The sequence below is a fragment of the Schistocerca cancellata genome, chromosome 6 (genome assembly GCF_023864275.1).
Source record: "Schistocerca cancellata isolate TAMUIC-IGC-003103 chromosome 6, iqSchCanc2.1, whole genome shotgun sequence".
Classification (NCBI taxonomy): domain Eukaryota; kingdom Metazoa; phylum Arthropoda; class Insecta; order Orthoptera; family Acrididae; genus Schistocerca; species Schistocerca cancellata.
The window spans coordinates 682,084,042-682,091,392 of record NC_064631.1 but is presented as its reverse complement, the minus strand read 5'-3'; the positions used below and the strand labels follow the sequence as shown (position 1 = coordinate 682,091,392).

Below are 7,351 nucleotides of genomic sequence, written 5' to 3'. Positions count from 1 at the left end.
GACGGCGGGAATACTGGGTCGGACCCAACCACGCAGAGGAAACACTGACTGGCAGGTCCGGACTGCGCTCGAGACGCGTTCCAACTCACTGGCAGATCCGACTTTCTGTCCGAACTCCGACCAACTAACTAGCAGACCGTACTCACTACCCGAACTCCCGACGCGAACCGTCTCACGACAGACAAGACCGGGAAGTAATAGCAGTCGAGCAAAGATACTGCGAGAGGGGATATATCGATACGCGCTGCTAACGCTGCTCACGGTCAGGCAAAGCAGCAACTCAGTGATAGTAGCAATTTAAATTAACGTAGTGAGGTGGAAGTACGTTAAAAAACAGGGTGTAAAATAGATGATGGCGGGAACACGAGCCACGCACGTCTCAATATTATCACTTCGAATAGCGCTCCGGCAGTTAGGCAAAACTCATTTACCAGATGGCAAAGCGAGTTGTATTCGCTCCTTCCCGGACACATTGTGTCGAGAATTTGAACCCGTGAGTTGGCACGATACCACAAACAAGGCCCATATATTGAGCATCTGTAGTGCGAGGTACAGACTTGGTGAGGTGCTGTCTCCTGATGTTTGTCTGTTTCAGTGTGTCTTGTAGATCTTGCGCAGTCGTCTTCTGAGGACCTGGAGGTACTTATGAATAGTCCTGTACCTCCTCCCTCCCCCCTCCGCCACCCGCAACCCCCTTGGAAAACGAAATGGCGGGAGATACTCTTTTCATACTGTTATTTCTGACTAAAACGCCAATTAAAATAACCATACGTTAATGTTTTTGAAATAAAATTGCTACACAATGCAAGAGAATGGCGAAAATAACTTTCGCATGATGTGTCACAAGTAACATGCCTCGATTAAAAGTATACCATACATAGAAACTATTGCTACAGTGTAGTACGGAAGGTAACAAAGAAATACGCAACGAGACGAACAGAAATGACACTGTTATTGTAAGTCAATGACTGAAATCTTCGCTGTTTATAATGGCCCCTTGGACATTACAAAAGGCAAGACACGGTGCTTAATAGAGTGTGTGATCATCACGAAGGGCACTGCTGGCTCTGCAACGTGCTCCCGTGATTGGTAAACGGCTCTTGTGATAGGACGTTCCATTCCTCAAACAGTACAGCCGACAGTTGCTGGATTGTCTTTGGTCCGTGTGCACGTGCTGCACACGTGATCGACGGGATTTAAGACTAGAGAACGATCAGACCTGTCTATTCAGCGAATATGTTCCCGTTCCAAGAGTACCTCCTCCTGCACTGTTCGAGCTATTTCTCATTGTCATCCATAAAAATGAAGGCAGCGCCGTATCGCGCCGCTGAAAAGACACACGTGGGGAAAGACTACAGTGTCACAAAAGCGTTCACAGCTGAATCTACTGTTTTCAAATATTTGGACATCAGTACGCCTATGCAACAATTTGCCTCCACACAATGTAACGTATGGATCACCAAAACGATGATGTTTCACAATTTCTTAAATAAAAACAGTTTTGGTTGCAATTTATTTCTTACAAACGCGTTTCCCCTTCGTGGGGCATCTTCAGGTTATCTCAAAATTTTGCTTTCATAACATATTAAAAACGATAAAACAGCTCTGTGTTGGAGTGAAGCACACGTCAAACCAGATAATCTGAAGATGCCCCACGAAGGCGAAACTCTTTGTTAATAAAAGAATAAATTGCAACCAAGACTGGTTTTAATTCAAGTATTCTACCTGCAGTTCCTGTATCAGACGACACAATAGGATGGAAGATATTTTATTTTGTGTGTGAAATGTGTGTGAAATGTTACGGGACTTACCTGCTAAGGTCATAAGTCCCTAAGCTTACATACTACTTAACCTAAATTATCCTACCGACAAAAACACACACACACACACACACACACACACACACACACACACACACACACACACATGCCCGAGGGAGGACTCGAGCCTCCACCGGGACCAGCCGCACAGTCCACGAGATATTTTATACTAGACAATGTTCCTGGTTGTGTTACGTGTTCCCATCCGTCGCCATACTAGAGTACGTAGAGAATCACTACTCAGACTGGATGTGCTGTAATCCGAGAAGGCCGGCCGAGGTGGCCGAGCGGTTCTAGGCGCTACAGTCTGGAACCGCGCGACCGCTACGGTCGCAGGTTCGAATCCTGTCTCGGGCATGGTTGTGTGTGATGTCCTTAGGTTAGTTAGGTCTAAGTACTACTAAGTTGTAGGGGACTGATGACCTCAGCAGTTAAGTCCCATAGTGCTCAGAGCCAATCCGAGAAGACCACGCGGGGTCACTTTCCGTTCGTGCACTCCCTACAGTCTTGTCACTATCGCAAACGGTGCCGTGGATGTGAGGGTCCCAACGAAACACAACGTACTGTTCGTCAGTCAAGGAGAACGCCCCAATGCAGTCCACGTGCCGCTCTGCAGCGTGAGATTGCATACCTTGCAGTCCTGTTAAATATCACTGCAACTGCACTCGCTGTTTGGTGTGGGTCCCTCCCTGCCTGTTGCACAGTGTGGCATTCATCTCCTGCTGTAGTGGACCGTGGTCGATCACTACCTCGCCTTCTGCCTGTTTTCAGAATGCTCCTCATGCACGTGAAACAATTCTGTGAGCAATGCCAAACTCCTGCGCTACATTTGTCACACTTCGTCCTTCTTCCGGTTTCCCGATGATTTTTCCCCATTGAGAAGTCATCCAAATGTCGTCTCTGGCCCATGTTGCAAAGAAGAACACGGCCACATTGCACCGTAACTGCTTGCTGTTTGACACACACTGTCTTTTTGCCTTCAGCTGCCTCGTATTGCCGGGCCAGTACCATTTGGCACTATAGTTACGTTGATATTACACCATGCGACGTCCAACTCTGTGTGCATGACTGGGAGACATCTGGGTAAATGACCATTATATTCATTTCCACCGAGTTATTAATATGTAATATTACATTATTTATCTCATCCTCAAGTTTTGCAGAATCAGTCGGTTGATATGCGCCCTCTCTACCGTTGCTCTGAAAGAACTCGACACATACTACAAGGCTAACCAATTGATTCCTGACCCCTCAAACATTCCGTCTTTTCTATGTCAGAAACAACGTGACCGCAAGAAAATTGAAAGTGTCTTGGAACAGCACCTCCTTGGGACATTGCTTCACCCCAGATTACATAGCAACAACACTGGGCTGCTTCTCCACCTTCAGACAACACGGCTCCAGCGTCAAACAGGAAATCAGCCCTCCAAGCAAAGTACTGAAAAGTTTTAGAGGCCAATCTGGCGAGCTAAGCCACAGGTTCTTAGAACGTCTGCTTTGGCGCTGTACTATTCTGCAAAAGAATGTGTTTCCCCTTGTAATGGAACAGCGTTACACTTGCGTTCTCGTATTGTGTTGTCAATATCTGATATAATTTCGTAACGATTATTTAAAGACGATTATCGGAAAGAGAGATTATAAAACCATTGTAAGAGTACATTGAGATTGGTAACCGCACATTTATTTCGTCGTCATATGCTTAAGGATTTAAAACAATCATGTTTATAAAGCCTGAGCTCTTCCTGCGGACATGAGGAAGAACATACGAGGGTCACTCCAAAAGAAATGCACACTATTTTTGTAAAAATACAGTTTTCATTCTGCGTGTGTCAAAGTTTTACAGTGTGTAGATACATCCTTCCCGCTTGTTTTCAAACTTAGTTCAACCTGTTCCCGTGAGTGGCGCTGTCACAGCATGTCTTCAAGATGGGTGCTACACTTGACGTTCGTCAGAAGGAACGTGCTGTCATAGAATTCCTGTGCTGTGAAAACGAGACAGTGGGAAACGTCCACAACAGGTTGAAAAAGGTGTATGGAGATGCTGCTGTCGATCGCTGTACAGTTAGTCGGTGGGCAAGCAGGTTACGTGATGAAAGCGGGCACTGAAATATTGAGGATTGTCCGCGCAGCGGCAGGCCTCGTACTTCTCACACTCCAGACAATGTGCAGAGAGTTAACGAATTGGTGACTGCTGACAGACGCATCACAGTGAACGAATTGTCACGCTACGTTGGGATAGGGGAAGGAAGTGTTTGCAGAATACTGAAAGTGTTGGCGTTAAAAAAGGATTGTGCCAGGTGGGTTCCCAGGACAGTGGCTTACAAAGAAAGAAGAAAAACAGTATGCAGAGAACTTTTGGAACAGTACAAGAATGGTAGAGATGAATTTCTTGGAAGAATTGTGACAAGTGATGAAACGTGGCTCCATCATTTTTCACCAGAGACGAAGCGGCAATCAATGGAGACGCATCATACAAATTCACCCAAGGAAAAAAAAAAAATTCAAAACCACACCTTCTGCTGGAAAAGTTATGGCTACGGTGTTTCTCGATTCCGAAGGATTCTTGCTTGTGGACATCATGCCAAGTGGAACCACCATAAATTCTGATGCATATGTGACGACGCTGAAGAAACTTCAAGCTCGACTGAGTCGTGTTCGACCACATCGGCAAAAGCAGGATGTTTTGCTATTGCACGACAATGTACGGCAACACGTCAGTGAAAAAACCATGGAAGCGATCACAAAACTCGGATGGGAAACACTGAAACACTCGGCTTACAGTCCTGATCTGACTCCATGTGACTATCATCTCTCTGGGAAACTGAAAGACTCTCTTCGTGGAACAAGGTTTGAAGATGATGATGACTCCCTTGTGCACGCTGCCAAACAGTGGCTCCAACAGGTTGGTCCAGAATTTTACCGTGCGGGTATACAGGCGCTGGTTCCAAGATGGCGTAAGGCAGTTGAGATGGATGGAAATTATGTGGAGAAATGAAAATATTGTTCCTAAAGGATGTTTCTACACACTGTAAAACTTTCAAACATGTAGAATAAAAGATGGATAAAAAAAAGTGTGCATTTATTTTTGAGTGACCCTCGTATTATAGAAGGATTTCTGTGTGGATCTATTGCTAGAGTCGAAAGGATGTTGAATTTCTAACTGCAAATAAATTACGAAACTTAAAATTGGAATTACTGAACATCATTATTTATTCTTCGGCTTTCCTTACAGTTCGTTTCGCTGTTGCGGTTTGCGGTTGTGCGTCGCCGCACAGAGAGCCTGCAAGTGGCAACTGCAGTGGCTGCAGAATCAGTCTTTGGCTCGGTTAGTTGGTCACTGCCAAAGTTTAACCTCAGCTGGATGAGAGCTTCTCGTCCCGGCCGTGTGGCGTCAAAACAGAAGTGTGGCCCAGAACCGAAACCTACGACAGAAGTGACTATCTGCCGAGCGCATCCGAAGCGGAAAACTTTGAGCTCTGTGGTTGTCGGCAATTTTGATTTGCGGCATACCGATTCTTGTGAGTGCTGAGTAGTAAGACGCTGTCTTGCAAGACACTGCCCTCCCTTCCTTACTCGTATTCCAAATGGTTTACCGGTCAAAAACTTGTTAGTATTGGGGCTCCCAAAATATGTATGCTTACTCCCTCCCTCTGCCTTTCTTCGGCACTGACCAATACGACTAGATCACAGTAAGCACAGTCGCACCCTCTTCCCCCACTGCTAGACTGTTTATATGAACCAATGGGACCTGTCTTAATTTTAAAAAAAAATTCATTTACGTTGGTGTCGCCCGGTTGAGTGTCGGCTTCTCATACACTACAAAGAGGTCCCAACTTTCTGTTCCTCTTCCACTTTCTAACTCGCCATATCAGTAGCCCATGTTTTTCTGCAAATTTTGAATTCCCACTGGATTCTCCTACAAAAGCGGCTCTTCTGGATATAGGAACTTACCACGAACTCCCAAAAATGATTATGCCCTACTGCAGCTTGAGTGTGCAATAAGTGCAGACATTTTATTTCAGTGTATGACTCTCTGTCACATGTTCCACTCAGACCACGTCACTCACGGCCGTCCTGTACAAAAGAGCTTGCATATGCGCCAAATACATTTTGAGGTCCAAAATGATTAATTATTTAAAACAAAGTGCACATCACCAAGCTTTCTCATAAAGTCGCTGCAAGGAACAACATACTACATAAGCTCAGTGGTACCACCTGGGGAACATCTGCTGACTGTCTGTGTTTAACTGGCATCAGTCTTGTATACTCTGCTGCCGAATACTGTGCAGCTGTCTGTTTGGAAAGTGTACATGTGAAGAAGGTAGACACAAAACTTAATGACACAATGCGCTGCATTACTGGTTCCATCAAATCAACCCCATGCCACTGGTTACCTGTACTGAGTCACATCCCTCCACCTCACTTAAGGCGGAAACAAGCTCTGCTGATGGAGGACAAGAAAATCTCTGCATCACATTCTCCACCACTGCACCAGGAATTCTGTCATCCGCCACACCAACGACTGCGATCAAGAAGACCAGCAAGTGTTACTGCAGGACAACTCATCGTGGATGGTTTTGATCTAAATGAAAGCTGGAAGCATGAATGGTGAGCAAAAACATTGGGAACAAGAGCCCATCACCTTGATCCCACAAAGAAGCCAAAAGGTTTTGATCTACCGAGGAACCTCTGGTGCCGCCTCCACAGGTTAACGACTGGACATGGTTGTCGTAGCTACTTCAGGTACAAATGGGGCTGGATCAGTGTGTGAATGTAATCAAGAAGAGCAGACAATTGAACATTTAGTCCAAAGCTGTCCACTTCATTCATACCCTGGAATTCCCGATGACTTGTTCACTCTCACACCCAGCTTAATTACCGAGCGAGGTGGCGCAGTGGTTAGCACACTGGACTCGTATTCGGGAGGACGACGGTTCAATCCCGTCTCCAGCCATCCTGATTTAGGTTTTCCGTGATTTCCCTAAATCGTTTCAGGCAAATGCCGGGATGGTTCCTTTGAAAGGGCACGGCCGATTTCCTTCCCAATCCTTCCCTAACCCGAGCTTGCGCTCCGTCTCTAATGACCTCGTTGTCGACGGGACGTTAAACACTAACCACCACCACCCAGCTTAATTAACTGGTTGAAAAACACGGACTTTAAGAATGAGATTTTCACTCTGCAGCGGAGTGTGCGCTTATATGAAACTTCCTGGCAGATTAAAACTGTGTGCCGGGCCGAGACTCGAACTCGGGACCTTTGCCTTTCGCGGGCAAGTGCTCTACCAACTGAGCTACCCAAGCACGACTCACGCCCCGTCCTCACAGCTGTACTTCTGCACAGTACCACGTCTTCTACCTTCCAAACTTTACAGAATCTCTCCTGCGAACCTTGCAGAACTAGCACTCCTGAAAGAAAGTATATTGCGGAGACATGGCTTAGCCACAGCCTTTGGGACTGATATGCAACTTCCTGGCAGATTAAAACTGTGTGCCAGGCCGAGACTCGAACTCGAGACCTTTGCCCTTCGCGG

The 7,351-nt window shown here is 46.1% G+C and overlaps 1 non-coding gene across 1 annotated transcript; it reads right to left on the bottom strand.

The window, feature by feature from the left end:
• Positions 1–7,047: 7,047 nt before the first annotated feature.
• On the bottom strand, positions 7,048–7,122 carry Trnas-cga (transfer RNA serine (anticodon CGA)). Its single transcript has one exon. It is a non-coding gene; the product is annotated as a tRNA-Ser (tRNA).
• Between the last annotated feature and the right edge of the window lie 229 nt (positions 7,123–7,351).